Source organism: Capricornis sumatraensis, chromosome 16 (genome assembly GCF_032405125.1).
Source record: "Capricornis sumatraensis isolate serow.1 chromosome 16, serow.2, whole genome shotgun sequence".
NCBI classification, from domain to species: domain Eukaryota; kingdom Metazoa; phylum Chordata; class Mammalia; order Artiodactyla; family Bovidae; genus Capricornis; species Capricornis sumatraensis.
This window is the reverse complement of record NC_091084.1, coordinates 26,988,633-27,004,902: the sequence shown is the minus strand read 5'-3', so window position 1 is coordinate 27,004,902 and position 16,270 is coordinate 26,988,633.

Sequence of the window (16,270 nt, the reverse complement as noted above, 5' to 3'; positions counted from 1 at the left end):
TAAGATAAATATTTGGAGAAAGCAGTCTCATTTCCTTATCCCTCATAGCTCAGTTGGTAAAGAATCTGTCTGCAGTGCAGGAGACCAAGGTTCAATCCCTGGGGCAGGAAGATCCCCTGGAGAAGGAAATGGCAACCCACTCCAGTATTCTTGCCTGGAAAATCCCATGGGCAGAGGAGCCTGGCAGGTTACGGTCCATGGGGTCACAAGAGTTGGACACGACTTAGCGACTAAACCACCACCATCACCAAAACAAGTTCAAGATGATTTCCGGGACTTCCTTGGCAGTCCAGTGGTTAAGACTCTGCATTTCCAATGCAGGGGACATGGGTTCAGTTCCTGGCTGGGGAACTAAGATCCCACAAGCCGTGAGGCATGGCAAAAAAAAAAAAAAAAGGATGACTTCCAAGAAGAAGGGCGATTTCTTTGGTGGCTCAGTAGTAAAGAATCCACCTGCCAACACAGGAGACACTGGAGACACAGGTTCAAGCCCTGGGTCAGGAAGATCCCCTGGAGAAGGAGGTGACAACTTCTCCAATATTCTTGCCTGGGAAATCCCATGGACAGAGAAGTCTGGCAGGCTGCAGTCTATGGGGTCAAAAAGGGGTCAGACAGGACTTAGTGACTAAATAGCAATGAGCAGAAGAGCAGTCTTATGAGGCCATGTTCCAGAGGAACAGAGGAACTGCACATTTTGAAGTAAAGTCTCTGACTTTTCTCTCCCTAGAGGGACTCCCCTGCTAGGAATTAACCTATCCTATAGAATCTATCCTTCAGAAATACAGGATGAAACAGTCAAAGGCACAGTGCTCTAGGATTCAGGGAGCTGGGCTTCAGGCCTTTCATTGACAATACGTTTATAACTTTGGATAAGTCACTTCAGCACCCTGGGCTCAGATTCTCAAATGAAGGGATTAATATGAGATTTGTGATGTTCAAACCTTGCTCTGTACAGCTCTGGGAACCATAGGTGGTCTTCAGGTGCTACCTGGAAGGACAGGCTTTAGGAGAAGTGCTTGGTGAGCAGGGTACCAGCTTCTCCATGCCACTTCTGTTGGAGCCTCAGCCATTTTTACCAAGCTCTGTATTGGGCTTCTGGGTGGCCTTTGGTTTGAAAAAAGTTCCACTGCTTAAAATATGTTAGGAAACCATTATGGAGATAATCAACAACACTGACTTCTCTCACCTGTACATATAGGTTACTATTTCAATCCCTCTCACCTGCATTTTAATAGGCCTTCCCAAAATTTGACCCAAGAAGAATGATACTGAATTCAGCTGAATAGAATTCAGAGAACTTCAGTTGAATAGGGCAATAAAATTATGACAAAGCAACTTGGTATTATATTCTTCCTTAATTTTTCCCTCTTAACCATGCCCCAGCCATCACTGGGCCCCTGACCTACTCTTGCTGCATCTAGGAAAAGACAATTATAATAGGAACATCTTAAATCCATTTATTCAATTTCCTCCAGGAAAGGGATAATAATTTTTTTACTTGTTTGCCCATGAGCCACAATTCACAGCTCAGTGCACAGTAAACAGATGGTCAGAAATATTAAGTCTCTTATCATGTGCCAGGAACTATTCTAATCTTTAGGGATACACTAGCCAAAAGGCATGTGAATTCTCTGACATCAAAGAATCCTTATTGTAATAAAGGAAAAGATAAACAAAAAAAGATATTAAAAAATCCATAATACCATAGGAGTATGAACAAAGTATATGGTATACTACAAAGAAGCATAACAAAGTATATAACAGGGCAATATGACAGACAGTGACAGCGTGCTGGTGACGGAGACAACTAGTTAGAGCAGTTAGAAGAGGCAAGTCAGAGGAGAAGGCATTTCAAAATAATGGAAAGGAATGGAAACAGTGATCTTTAAGGAAGAACGGCAAGTGCCAAAGCCTTGAAACATGATAGAGCTTGGCTTATTAGAAGACCATCATGTCTGGAGTATTGTCAGTGGAGGGAAAAGAAGTTAGAGAGGAAGGCACAGGCCAGGTCACATGTGGCCTCTGTAGCCTATGGCAAGGAGTTCAAATTCTATCCTAATTACAATGGGCTTCCCAGGCAGTCCTAGTGGTAAAGAATCTACTGCCCATGCAGGAGATTCAAGAGATGCAGGTTCAATCCCTGGGTTGGGTTGGGAAGATCCCATAGAGTAGGAGATGGCACCCCACTCGAGTATTCTTGCCTGAAAAATTCCATGGGCAGAGGAGTGTGGAGGGCTACAGTCCACGGGGCCACAAAGAGTCAGACGTGACTGAGCGCTCCTAATTATAACAGGAAGGCAGTTGACGGGGGGAGAAAAGGAAGGAAGGAAAATAAGAGAGAGGGTGGGAAAGAGAGGAGGAAGAAAGGAACAAAGAGAAGGAAAGAAGGGACGGGAGGGAAGGAGCGGGAAAGCAAGAGATCCGGGGAGAGAGGGAAGAAGGAAAGAAAGGAAGGGAGGGAGGGAGTGCGGGACTGGCAGTGCAACTCAGGCATCGCCACAGACTGCTGTAGTTGCCAAGGTCAGGATGAACAAGAGTTATGAAACTATGGAACTTTGGAACAGCATCTGTTTTCTTCTATTAATAAAATGACTTTCCATTACCACTCTCCAACTGGGTAAGGCTGGATAAGTGTCACTGAAGGTCTTGCTAAAAGGGCAGATTTTTTTTAAAAAAGAACACAGAGTACTATCATTTTAGAAGAAGGACAAAAATAAGAAGGTGACCCACAGATTTTCTTTTTTTTGAGAAAATAAAAAGGAGGAATATACGTTGTAATGTGTGAACCCTAAGAAGAAGTGTGAGCTCAGGATAAAGCGTTTGGAGTGACATCTCTCAGAAGTTGGCACTTTCTGGGGAAATCCATGAAGGGTGAGCAGTTCTTGCCAAAATGAATCATTATAAACACAGAAGTAACTATTGCCATGTCTGCTTGATGTGTGACGGTCATTTCCTGTCTGAGATGATCACCCAGTCTGTTTATAGCACATGTTGATCTTCCAACAGAAGAAACAAGTAGAAATGACTGGCACACAGCCTCTTGGACAGAATGGACTCTTAGACAAGATAGATAAATATTCCTAAAGGAAACAAAGAGGTAAATATTTTCAAGGGAAATTATTATCATGAAGCAAGGATGTTAAAGAGCAGACTGAGAAGAAACTGAGACGATTAAGAATTACATGTATGAGGGTCTTTCCAAGGAGGAGGTTTCAAAAAGTGGTATATTCCAAGTATCCACGGGTGCTGAATTCTTGAAGTTATAATCTCTCATGTCACTGTATCCTATGGATTCAGATAGGACATAGAAACCACACAGTGGGCTAAGCAGAGAAAACCTGATATAAAAAATTAATACACTCAGATAAACAAGTGACTAAGATAGAAGGGATTTTTTTCTGGTTCCTTTAGGGAAGAAGAAGGGTATCCAACGAAGGAGCAACTTGGAAGGGGCTCTCCCCAAGGCTGAAGGAGAAACTTCGAAGGGGCTCTTCCTGAGGCTGGAGTTCAGACCTTGCTGGGGAAGATGTAGTTCAGTCCAACGGGCAGCAGAAGATGACTGGTTTGTCCAGGTCACAGATCGTCTGCAATTTCTGGGCAAGCAGAATTGACCCTCTGTGGTGTGAGTGGGGTACAGGTGACCAGCAAGCAGGGGTGAGGACATGCAGAGCAGGACCAAGGCAGCCAAGCGGCCCAGTGACCTGCAGAGGGAACCAGTGCCTGTGCAAGCAGGAAACTTCCACCAACAGGGAACCACAAGGTATCATTCTCTACGTAGCAAAGGCCAGGGAAGGTTATCGCAGGGCCAGGACAAGCCTACAAGGTCACCAAGAAATGGTCTGGTTCTAGGAACAAGACAGGAAGCGCTCTACCGGAAGTCTCCACATCCACAACACACACACTCTGCACGGCCACCAAAAGAGGATAGCACCCTCCTCCCGCAGTGTCCCTCCAGTGCCCTCTACTGACAAAACTCGACAATGTGCTCACTGTTAGGAGAGATGCTTAGAAGAATTCTATCATCGCAATACACTATCATGCGGGCCTCCCTGGTGGCTCAGAGGGTAAAGCATCTGCCTACAATGCAGGAGACCTGGATTAGATCCCTGGGTCGGGAAGATTCCCTAGAGAAGGAAATGGCAACCCACTCCAGTACTCTTGCCTGGAAAGTCCCATGGAAGGAGGATCCTTGTAGACTACAGTCCATGGGGTCGCTAAGAGTCTGACACGACTCAGTGACTTGACTTCACTTCATCATGTGTTACATAGATAGCTAGTGGGAAGCTGCTGTATAGTACAGTGAGCTCAGATGGGGCCTGGAAGAGGCTCTCCCCAAGGCTGAAGGAGGAACTTGGAAGGGGCTCTCCCCAAGGCTGAGATGACCTAGAGGGGTGGGGTGGGGTGGGGTGGGGTGGGGTGGGGGTAAAGGTGGGACAGAAGATCAAGAGGGAGGGGATATATGTACACATGTAGCTAGTTGACTTTATTGTACAGCAGAAATGAACACAACATTGTAAAGAAATTATACACCAATAAAAAATATATATTGAGGGGTGAATTTAGACTTGAGAGGTAATACATTGCTAACTGTCACAGTCATCAGCCCACTCCTTTTTATTGGGCCATTTCCTTAGGAAACAAACATGTCCATGCTCTAGTGATAGCTATACTAGTTTGCATCTTTAAAAAAAATAGAAATTATACACATCTTCTGATATTACTTATCTCTTCAGAGATTGACACATATATCCTCTTCTCTTTCCATAAAACCTTCTTGAAAATGTCCTCAATAGCTCTTCTTCTCTGTTACAACACATCTGAGTTGGGCCCGTGTCTGACACTGCTAACCTATTTAGAATTAGGAAGATATGTAAAATGACAGGGGCTTCCCCAGTGGCTCAGCAGTAAAGCATCCACTTGCAATGCAGGAGACATAAGAGATGTGGGTTCCACCCCTGGGTCCGAAAGGTCCCCTGGAGATGGGAATGGCAATCCGCTCCAGTATTCTTGCCTGGAACATGCCGTGGACAGAGGAGCTGGCAGGCTACAGCCCATGGAGTCACAGAAGGGTCAGACACGACGTAGCTACTAAATAACCACATAAATGATATGGCATGTAAGAAAGACATGTTTTCTTTTAGGACAAAGTAGCCATGATATGACAGAGAGCCTCCAGGATTCATCATATCTGCCCAAGTCCACAAGATTAGCACATCACAAAATATCTTGATGCTCTGACACAGAAATGAAGAATTTAGGGACCAAGATTGTATTTTTCATCTTTATCTACTGATGACTTCAGCTTTAAAAGAGAATACAGACATATGAGTTGTACTCTGTGTGTTGCCAGAGAAGATTTGCTCCTTTGGAACATAAGTGAAGTGAAGTCGCTCAGTCGTGTCCGACTCTTTGTGACCCCCATGGACTGTAGCCTACCGGGCTCCTCAGTCCATGGGATTTTCCAGGCAAGAATACTGGAGTGGGGTGCCATTTTCTTCTCCAGGGGATCTTCCTGACCCAGGGATCAAACCCAGGTCTCCCACATTGTAGACAGACGCTTTACCGTCTGAACGTAAACAATGATATTAATACAAGTGGTTCCTGTAAAAGGCTTAACACACTTAGAGAAACAGGAAAGAATAAGATTTGATCCCTGACCAGAAAGAACTCGTAATAGAACTAACTTACAAATGAGATCAGGGTCTGCCAGCATAGCCTAACCTTCCATATCTCACAGTAAATCAAGCTCTAAAAGCGGCCCCTTTTCATGGATTTCCCACTTCCAGAACCACATAAGGGTCATATTGACTGTAATATATATTCCTGCCTTCACTTCATTGTGCAAACTATTGCTTTTAATGGAAAGAACAGCTTTCATAGCTTTCTCCAGTAAAGAAATCTCAGTCATCTTTCAAGTCCCAGATCCGTAGAGTTACACTCAGTCATTCCCTCTTCTGTACTCATAGCACCATTCTTATAGGGCTACCATGTTAGACTGTGTTAGAAATAATTCTGTATGTGTCTAATAACATACTGAAACTAAATCGTATATTTTCAATTCAGACCATACTGAAACTAAATCGTATATTTTATGAGGGCAGGGAATAATATCTTTATCACCTACGAACAATCCCAGATCTTCAGAGCTGACAGACTATATGTGGACTCCCAGTTATTTCCAAGTTTGCTACTGCAGACATGTCATACATAAGTGGGGCTAAATAAATAAACAAATGAGTGAATAAATAAGCACCCTATTTGACTCGTTTGGGGAGAAGGCAATTTTTCAGGTAAATCTTTCATCAAGATAAAGAGAGAGAAGATGGATAAATGACAGAAAACATGATTCCCTCTCTTTTTGCCTTCATCCGTGTTATCTCTTGTACTGAAAATCTGCTATTTCTGTCCTGAACAATACTCCTCATAACAGAGCCCCTCTTTTCCAGGAGAATTGCAGCTTCCCACTTTATATCTTATGACTGAAACTGTCAACCACATGATTCTGCCCCTCTGGACCGTACTCATCCAAAGGACTCTTCACCCTGTGAAGTGACTGGTCCTAGTAGAGTCTAAGACTTGTTGTTTTTGGTGTGACTTAATATAAATTTTGAAGAGATATGGGTGTCTCTCTCATTGTGAGAGCTTGAACACTGAAGATCATGTGTGGCTTAAGCCTCTTGGAAACACTTTGGAAAGGATCGGTCTGAGAACAGATCCAAGAAAAGAGAACAGTAGAGCCTAGAGGCTTAGAGAGTTTGACTACCCTTATTTGAACCCCTAGATGAGTCATTAAATGTTTTTCTTCCTTGAGTTGGCATGGAAACAACTAGCATGAACTGGAAACTACAACTGGAAGAGTCTTGGATAATTCGTTTCTGTGAAGTCAACTTGCCCGTGGAGATAATAAATATGAGTGATCACAGATGCAGTTGTGAGTCATCACAACATAGGAAATTAGCAGAATTAAACAGTCCCAGGATTCATGTTTGACACCGAAGAGAACTTTCTGCATACCCTGATGGGAACTAATTGAAATGAGAGTGTTTGTATCTTTTGCTATGAATCTTACACAAATGAGTGAAGATGGACACAGAGTTTATAAGGAGACTGAGTGATTTTATTTCACAGATTTCTTCTGACAGTTAACAAAACAGATTAAAGGAACTACTAAGCACCTGCATATATGTTTTTACATTTAATCCTCCCAAGCCCTAAAAAGTTTGTACTATTAAAACATCCCACTTTATAGGTAAGTAAATTCTGCATTGGCCTTCCCAGGTGGTTCAGTGGTAAAGAACCCGCCTGCCAATTCAGGAGATGCAGAAGACGCAGGTTCAATCCCTAGATCTGGAAGATCCCCTGGAGAAGGAAATGGCAACCCTCTCCAGTACTCTTGCCTGGAAAATCCCATGGACAGAGGAGCCTGGAGGGCTACAGTCCATGGGTTCCCAAAGAGCTGGACACGACTGACTTGTTGACATGCACAGGCAAGTTCCACTTTAGAAAGTTAAGATCTTGTCTGAGATTCTAAAGCCAATGTAATGAGAATGTTGTTTATCAGCCATTGAGTAATAATATGAAAGAGACTCTAGTAATAAAAGAGAAATAAGTGATTAACAGTACAAAGAGATAACAAGAGATTAACAGTACAAAGTAGAAAGTTGGGGGGGGTGGAATGGAATTTATTCAAAACTGTAGAGCCTCACCTCTCAATTAAGCCCACAGAAATTTCTGGAAGGAGACTGATAAAACTTCATTACAGTGCTAAAGGAGAAGAACTTCCTTCACCAGAGCAGAGAATGTGCTTGCGTGCTCAGTCATGTCTGACTCTTGTGACACCGTAGATTATAGCCCACCAGGTTCATCTGTCCATGGGATTTCCCAGGCAAGAATACTGGAGTGGCTTGCCATTTCCTACTCCAGGGGATCTTCCTGCCCCAGGGATCAAACCCGCATCTCTTTCACCCACTGCCTTGGCAAATGTATTATTTACCACTGTGTCACCTGGGAAACCCACAGAGAATGGGAGAAAATCTTAACAGACTGAAATTAGAAGAGATTAAAGTATGCAGTTACAGTACAAGATGAATTCAGGACTGGACTGCCACAGAAATTTCACACACCAGGGTCAGGAGGATGACTGAGAAGCAAAGAAGTCTGACCCCGCTTCACATCTCATACGAAAGCACTGAGGGTATGTGCTTGAGGAGAAAGACAAAGGAGCATCATGCATGACATCTAAGAAGAAAAGGCAGCCTGGACTCTGAAAGATGAGGTGTTAGCACACAGCATCCCAGAAACAAACTGCAGTAAACAGAACATTTACAGGGAGGCTAGCAGGGGACCTCAACTTCAAAGATGAACACATAACCAAAAATAAAGAACCATTTGAAAATGGCTAATATTTGAAAGAAAAGCATTAAGCACAACAATCAGAAGAAATTTATACACCTAGGAAGCAAAGCAAGTCAAATAGGAATTTAAAATAAATATAATTAATTTCCAGCGTGACATGAGAAGGCATTGGAGCTATACTTAGAGTTAACCAGATGTTTGTTAAACTAAACATGGGATGGATGAAAGAAGGAAAAACTTGAGGGACACACTGAAAATCAAAATGAAAACAATAAAGTAGTGAGATGAAATAATAACTCAAGATTTCCTCCAGAATATAGAATGAAACAGAAATGAAATCAAAACTATGAAAAAAAGTTCACAGATATTAGATCTCAGCTTTAAAGGGTCATGAGTCCTTAAAAGCATCAGGCAAGATGAAGATAAAAAGATCTACATACATTTTGTAAGATCAAGGATGCAGAGAAAATCCTAAAGAGTTCCAGAATGATGTTAACTTTGATATCTAATATTTTATCAGCCACTTTAGATACAAGAAAAAACTGGAACATTGTCTTCAAAGCTAGGAGAAAAATATTTTTCACTTTAGAATTCTATACCACGTAAACTTAACTATTTGTGGGGACAAAGCAAAACCATAGTCAGTCTATAGTGTCTCTTTCTGAAAGAATTACTAAAGAATTGACAAGATGAGAAATGAATCCAGTAAGTAGGAGTGGATTTTAGAAGCAATATAGGTTAAAGAAACCAGGAAAACAAAGAATATTGCTATAGTTGTGAGTGAAGGAATATGTGAAACTTACTCTTAACTATATATAGTCGTAGTATGAGTGGTGAATGTAGTAGGTGGTGATACCTGCTGAGCTTAAGCGCAAGACACTGTTCTAAATGTGTTAATCCTTATAACAACCCTATGAGCAATTGGAAATTGATGATACTAAAGCATAGAGAAGTTGAGCAATGTGTCACAGAGCTAGTAGGTGGGACAGCCAATATGTGAAACTATAAATAGCACATCTATAAATAGAAACTCCAGATAATATTAGCATGTATTATGGACTCAAGTGTATCCCCCCAAAATTCATATGTTGAAGGCCCACCTCCCAGGACTTTAGAATGCAGTACTTGGAAGTGAAGTGAAGTGAAGTCGCTCAGTCATGTCTGACTCTTTGCAACCCCATGGACTGTAGCCTACAAGGCTCCTCTGTCCACGGAATTTTCCAGGCAAAAGTACTGGAGTGGGTTGCCATTACCTTCTCCAAGGGATCTTCCCGACCCAGGGATCGAACCCAGGTCTCCCACATTGCAGGCAGACACTTTTACTGTCTGAGCCACCAGGGAAGCCCCAGATAGAACTTTAAAGAGGTGATTAAGTTGAAATGAGACCCTCTGGGTGGGGCCATAATCCTACAGAACTGCTGTCTTTCTAAGAAAGGAAGAGACGTCAGGAATGCAGACACAGAGGAATGCCCTGGGAGGAAATGATGAGGAGGTGGGCACCCACAAGCCAAGGAGAGAGAGAAACCAAGCCTGCTGAGATTTTGCTCTTGGACTTCCAGCCTCCAGAAATGTGAGAAAATATATTTCTGTTGTTTACACCACTTAGTCTATAGCATTTTGTAATGGAAGTTCTAGCAAAATAATACAGATTTGAGTGATGACAGTGTAGCAACAGGAAAAGTCGCTACATGCTATTAAGTTCTGTTGTTATTGTTCAGTCACTCCGTTGTGTCTGACTCTTTGTAACCCCAGGGACTGCAGCACGCCAGGATTCCCTGTCCTTCACCATCTCTTGGAGTTTGCTCAAACTCATGTCCATTGGGTAGGTGATGCCATCCAACCATCTCATCCCCCTTTCCTCCTGCCTTCAATCTTTCCCAGCATCAGGGTCTTTTCCAATGAGTCAACTCTTCAGGTCTTTTACACCAGGTGGCTGAAGTATTGGAGCTTCAGCTTCAACATCAGTCCTTCCAATGTATATTCAGGGTTGATTTGCTTTAGGATTGACTGGTTGGCTCTCCTTGCAGTCCAAGGGACTCTCAAGAGTCTTCTCCAACACCACAGTTCAAAAGCATCAGTTCTTCAGTGCTCAGCTTTATTTATGGTCCAACTGTCACATCCATACATGACCACTGGAAAAACCATAGCTTTGACTATTTGGACCTTTGTCAGCAACGTAATGTCTCTGCTTTTTAATACACTGTCTAGGTTGGTCATAGCTTTTCTTCCAAGGAGTGGGCGTTTTTTAATTTCATGGCTGCAGTCACCATCTGCAGTGATTTCGGAACCCAAGAAAATACAGTCTGTCATTGTTTCCAGTGTTTCCCCATCTATTTGCCATGAAATGATGGGCCCAGATGCCATGATCTTCATTTTTTTGAATGTTGAGTTTTAAGCTAGCTTTTTCACTTTTCTCTTTTACCTTCATCAAGTTCTTCTCTGCTTTCTGTGATAAGGGTGGTGTCATCTGTACTGAGTGGCATGTGGTATCTTAGTTCCCTGACCAGGGATTGACGCTGTATCTCTTGCAGTGGAAGTGCAGAGTCTTAACGGACCACCAGGGAAGTCCTATTAAGTTCTAGGTGTACCTTTTAAGGGAGAAGGCAATGGCACCCCACTCCAGTACTCTTGCCTGGAAAATCCCATGGACAGAGGAGCCTGGTAGGCTGCAGTCCATGGGGCTAAGAGTCGGACACGACTGGGTGACTTCACTTTCACTTTTCACTTTCATGCATTGGAGAAGGAAATGGCAACCCACTCCAGTGTTCTTGCCTGGAGAATCCCAGGGACGGGGGAGCCTGGTGGGCTGCCGTCTATGGGGTCACACAGAGTCAGACACGACCGAAGCAACTTAGCAGCAGCAGTACCTTTTAAATTATAAGTTTAAACATACTGCTCTAAAAGAAATTAAGAGCAGCCTATAAACAAATATTTAATTTTAAAACAAAAAAGAGAAAAATGTAACAAAGAAAACACAATTAATTTTTTAAATGGGAAGAAACTAAGACTTGCAAAGTAAGATGGTAGAAGTAAGTTTGTACATATCAGTGATCATACTATAAATTTTTCCTCTAAAGAGAGACCATTTAAAATATAAAACTAAGCATGTACTTACTAAGCAACCCAATAACTGCCCTCCTGAGCATTTACCCCCGAGAAAGGAAATTTTATGTTTGCACAAAAACCTGTATATGATTGCTCTTAGCAGCTTTATTTGCAACACCCTAAAACTGGAAAGAACCAAAACGATCCTCAATAGATGAATGGTTATACTATAGTACATCCATACAGCAGAATGCTACTCAGCAATGCAAAGGAGCAAACTACTGATATATATGACAGCTTGGATAGATCTCAAGGACAGTGTGTTGAGTGAAAAAGTCAATCTCCTAACAGCATATAGCATACGATTCCATTTATATATAGCAAGTTTGGAATGATAAAATTACAGGGATGGCAAACAGAGTTGTGATCAGCAGAGGTGAGGGATGGTGGGAGGATGAGTGGGACGATAAAGGAGTAACACAAGGGAGGTCTCTGCGGTGACGGAGCAGTTCTGTGTATCTTGGTTGCAGAGGTAGTTACACAAATCTACACGTGATAAAATGACTTAGCTCTATACATCTGTACACTCAGTGTACTGATGTCAGGTTACTAGTTTTGATATTGTTATGTAAGCTGTAATTATTATGTAACAGTTATGTACGCTGTAACTATTAGGGGAAACTGGATGAAAGACATAGAGGACCTCTCTGTACTATTTTTACAACTTCCTATGAATCAGAGCTTAAACTAAGTGCAAGGCATTGTTCTATATATTGTACATGTATTAATTCATTTAGCAACCCTAAGAGTTATATAACTGGAAACTATTGATGAAAGTGAAAGAGGAGAGTGAAAAAGTTGGCTTAAAGCTCAACATTCAGAAAATGAAGATCATGGCAATCTGGTCCCATCACTTCTTGGCAAATAGATGGGGAAACAGTGGAAACACTATCAGACTTTATTTTTTTGGACCCCAGAATAACTGCAGGTGGTGATTGCAGCCATGAAATTAACAGACACTTACTCCTTGGAAGGAAAATTATGACCAACCTAGATAGTATATTCAAAAGCAGAGATACTACTTTGCCAACAAATGTCCGTCTAGTCAAGGCTATAGTTTTTCCTGTGGTCATGTATGGATGTGAGAGTTGGACTGTGAGGAAAGCTGAGCACTGAAGAACTGATGATTCTGAACAGTGGTGTTGGAGAAGACTCTTGAGGGTCCCTTGGACTGCAAGGAGATCCAACCACTCCATCCTAAAGGAGATCAGTCCTGGGTGTTCATTGGAAGGAATGATGCTAAAGCTGAAACTCCAGTACTTTGGCCACCTTATGCTAAGAGTTGACTCATTGGAAAAGACTCTGATGCTGGGAGGGATTGAGGGCAGGAGGAGAAGGGGACGACCAAGGATGAGATGGCTGGATGGCATCACTGACTCAATGGACGTGAGTTTGAGTGAACTCTGGGAGTTGCTGATGGACAGGGAGCCCTGGTGTGCTGCGATTCATGGGGTCGCAAAGAGTCAGACACGACTGAGCGACTGAACTGACTGAACTGAATGACACTAGGACACAAAGAAATTATTTTCACACATGTGTGAATAATGCCTGGTACTTGGTAAGTCTGCAAAAAAGATTTGATTAATGAAATGAAGTCAGAAAATTATAATAATAGTGAATAATTAGGAGACTTTAAAACAAAGTTAAGTAAATACTACAGATAATAAAATGCAATATATATAAAATGGGAGCTAAGTGGTTTTTTTGACAGAAGAAAGAGCAAATTTTATGTTATGTTAAAATTTAAGATACAGATTTTAAGTTTTGTTAAATATGGATAGTACATTTCAAAATTTCATTAACTATATATGTAAAATAAATATATATTATATTCCATTAATGGTATATGTATATAATAAATATATAATATATAATAAATATATATAAAATAAAAACATCTAAAACTATGAAGAAGATAAAAGGACAATGAAAACATAATCATCAAGAGAATAAGAAGATAAGCCACAGACTGAGAGAAAATATTTGCAAAAGACATATCTGATCAAAGATTATTACCCAAAATATACAGATGATTCTTAAAGTTTAACAATAAGAAAAATACTCCTATTTTAAAAATGGGTCAAAAAACCTGAACATACACCTCACTAACATATGAAAAGATACTCAACATGGTATGTTATCAGGAAATTGAAAATTAAAGAAATAATGAGACACTACAATATACATATTAGAATGGCCAAAATGCCAAACATTGACAACATCAAATGCTAAGGAAAATGTGGAATAACAGGAACTCTCATTCATTGCTGGTAGAAATACAAAGTGGTATAGCCACTATGGAAAAGTTTAGTAGTTTCCTGAAAAATTAAACATACTCTTACCATATGATCCAGCAATTATACTCCTTGCTATTTACCCAAATTATCTGACAACATATGTCCATACAAAAATCTCCACATGGATGTTTATAGCAGTTTTATTCATAATTGCTCAAATCTGAAAGCAACCAAGATGTCCACCAGTAGGTGAATGGATAAATAAACTGTAGTGCATTCAGACAATAGAATATTATTCAGAGCTGAAAAGAAATGAGTTATGACAAGACATGGAGGAAACTTAGATGCAAATTACTCAGTGTAAGAAGCCAATCTGAAAAGACTATATGATTTCAACTATGTGACATTCTGAAAAGGCTCAACTAGGGAGACAGTAAATGTATATATATATATTGGAGAAGTGGGTAATGGACAGTTGGAACACAAAGGATTTTAGGGCAGTGAAGCTATTTTGTGTGATATCATAAGGATGGATATATGCCATTATATATTTGTCAAAACCCAGAGAATACACTATACCCTGATGAAAACTAACGTAAACTATGGACTTTGGGTGATAATGATGTGGCAGTGCAGGCTTATCATTTGTTACAATGTACACTCGGGTGCATGATGTTGATAGTAGAGGAGGCTATGCACACAAGTAGATATGAGGCATGTGGAAAATCTCTGTACTTTCTGCTCAGTTTTGTGAATATAAAACTGCTCTACTTTTTCAATCATTCCAGTAGGGCAGAAAAGAAGAGGAAAAAAGAGTAAGGTAAATATTTTTTATTTATTTTTATTGGTGGAAATAAATTCAAATAAAACAAAATCATAACTTTAAACGGACCAAATTTCTCATGCTAAATGTCAGTGGTTTATAAATTAGAATTAAAAAAAGAAAATTCTTTTCTAAGATGTTCAACAGATACATCAGAAATATCATGACACAAAGGCAGAAAGCCAAGAAGCGGAAAACTAGTAAACAAGAGCAATGCTGAATATCTATTTCAACGTAAGACGAAATCTTGGGAGAACATAATGACTCATTAATTTTGCTGTCCTCTAACAGTGTCTTCTACTCAGACCATAATCCTGGATCAAGGACCAAGACTAGAACATTTGCCTTTCTGGATCTGGCGTCTGCAAGATGAATCACCAGAAGGTACATTGTCCTGGGGAAATGTCTAGACACAAGGATACACGGCCTGGAGGCAGGTGAGGCTCTGGGTAAGATGGGATGTCCTAAGACAAGCCTGTGAATACTGTAAAGATTACAACCTTGGGGTCATCACTAGACTATGAGATTCTTAAGAGCAACAATAGTGTTTCACACATTTATGGTTGCCAGGGTGAAAAGATGGGGGGACATGACAATTAGGGAGCTTAGGATGGACATGTACACACTGCTATATTTAAAACAGATAACCAACAAAATCCTATTGCACAGCACAGGGAACTCTGCTCAATGTTATATGGCAGCCTAGATGGGAAAGGAGTTTGGGGGAGAATGAATACATGTATATGTATGGCTGAGTTCCTTTGCTGTCCACCTGAAACTATCACAACATCGTCATTCCAATATAAAATAAAAAGTTTTAAATAAAAATATAAGAAAAAAGAATCGTGTTTTATTATTCATGCTTGAATCACTAGCACATAAAACATCACAGGTACTTAGTAAATGTTGGGTGAATAAATGAGTGAATTGATTCAGCACATAGTACAGTGTAATATTTTAACTCTTGATTATCATTATAAAATTCATCAATACAAAAATATTGCTGTGTTCTCTCTGTACCAAAGGCCTGTGACTGGCAAAGGAATATAAGGTTATCAGAGCACCCAGATAAGCGCGGCCCTGGCTTCTCATGTCCGCACTTGTTCATACTTCCCATTTATCTACTGTCGTCCCTTTCCTGAAATTTTTACTACTGAATATTTCTACTACCTCTTTCCTTACATAGCCTTTTCTCTACAGCAGTGCTTCTCAAAGGATGTTCTACCGACATACATATACAGACCACGTGCCAGAGCATGGCCTACTTTCTACCACTCCTCAAGATACATAGAGAAGTTAAGAGTAAGCATTTGAAACTTTCTAGACCGTTTCACATTGCCGTAACATCCATGCAGGTTTTTATTGTGTTTTTAAAAGTCATGGAAGGGACTTCCCTGGTGCTCCAGTGGTTGAGTCTGCCTTGCAATGTGAGGGATGTGAGTTTGATCTCTGGTTGGAGAACTAAGATCCCACATGCTTCAAAGCAACTAAGCCTGTGGACCACAACTGGAACCCACATCCCACAGCCACTGAACCCACACAGTCTGGAGCCCACGAGCCACAAGTAAAGAGTCCACATGCCCCAATGGCAAGCTCCCGCAGGATGCAACGAAGATGCTGCCTGCCGCAACTAAGACCCAACACAGCCTGATCAATTAATTATAAACAGATAAATCTTTTTTTTAAAGTCATGGTCGATGACAGTTTGGAAATAAACAAATAATTTGTCCTTCACCACAGGTAGTTTGAG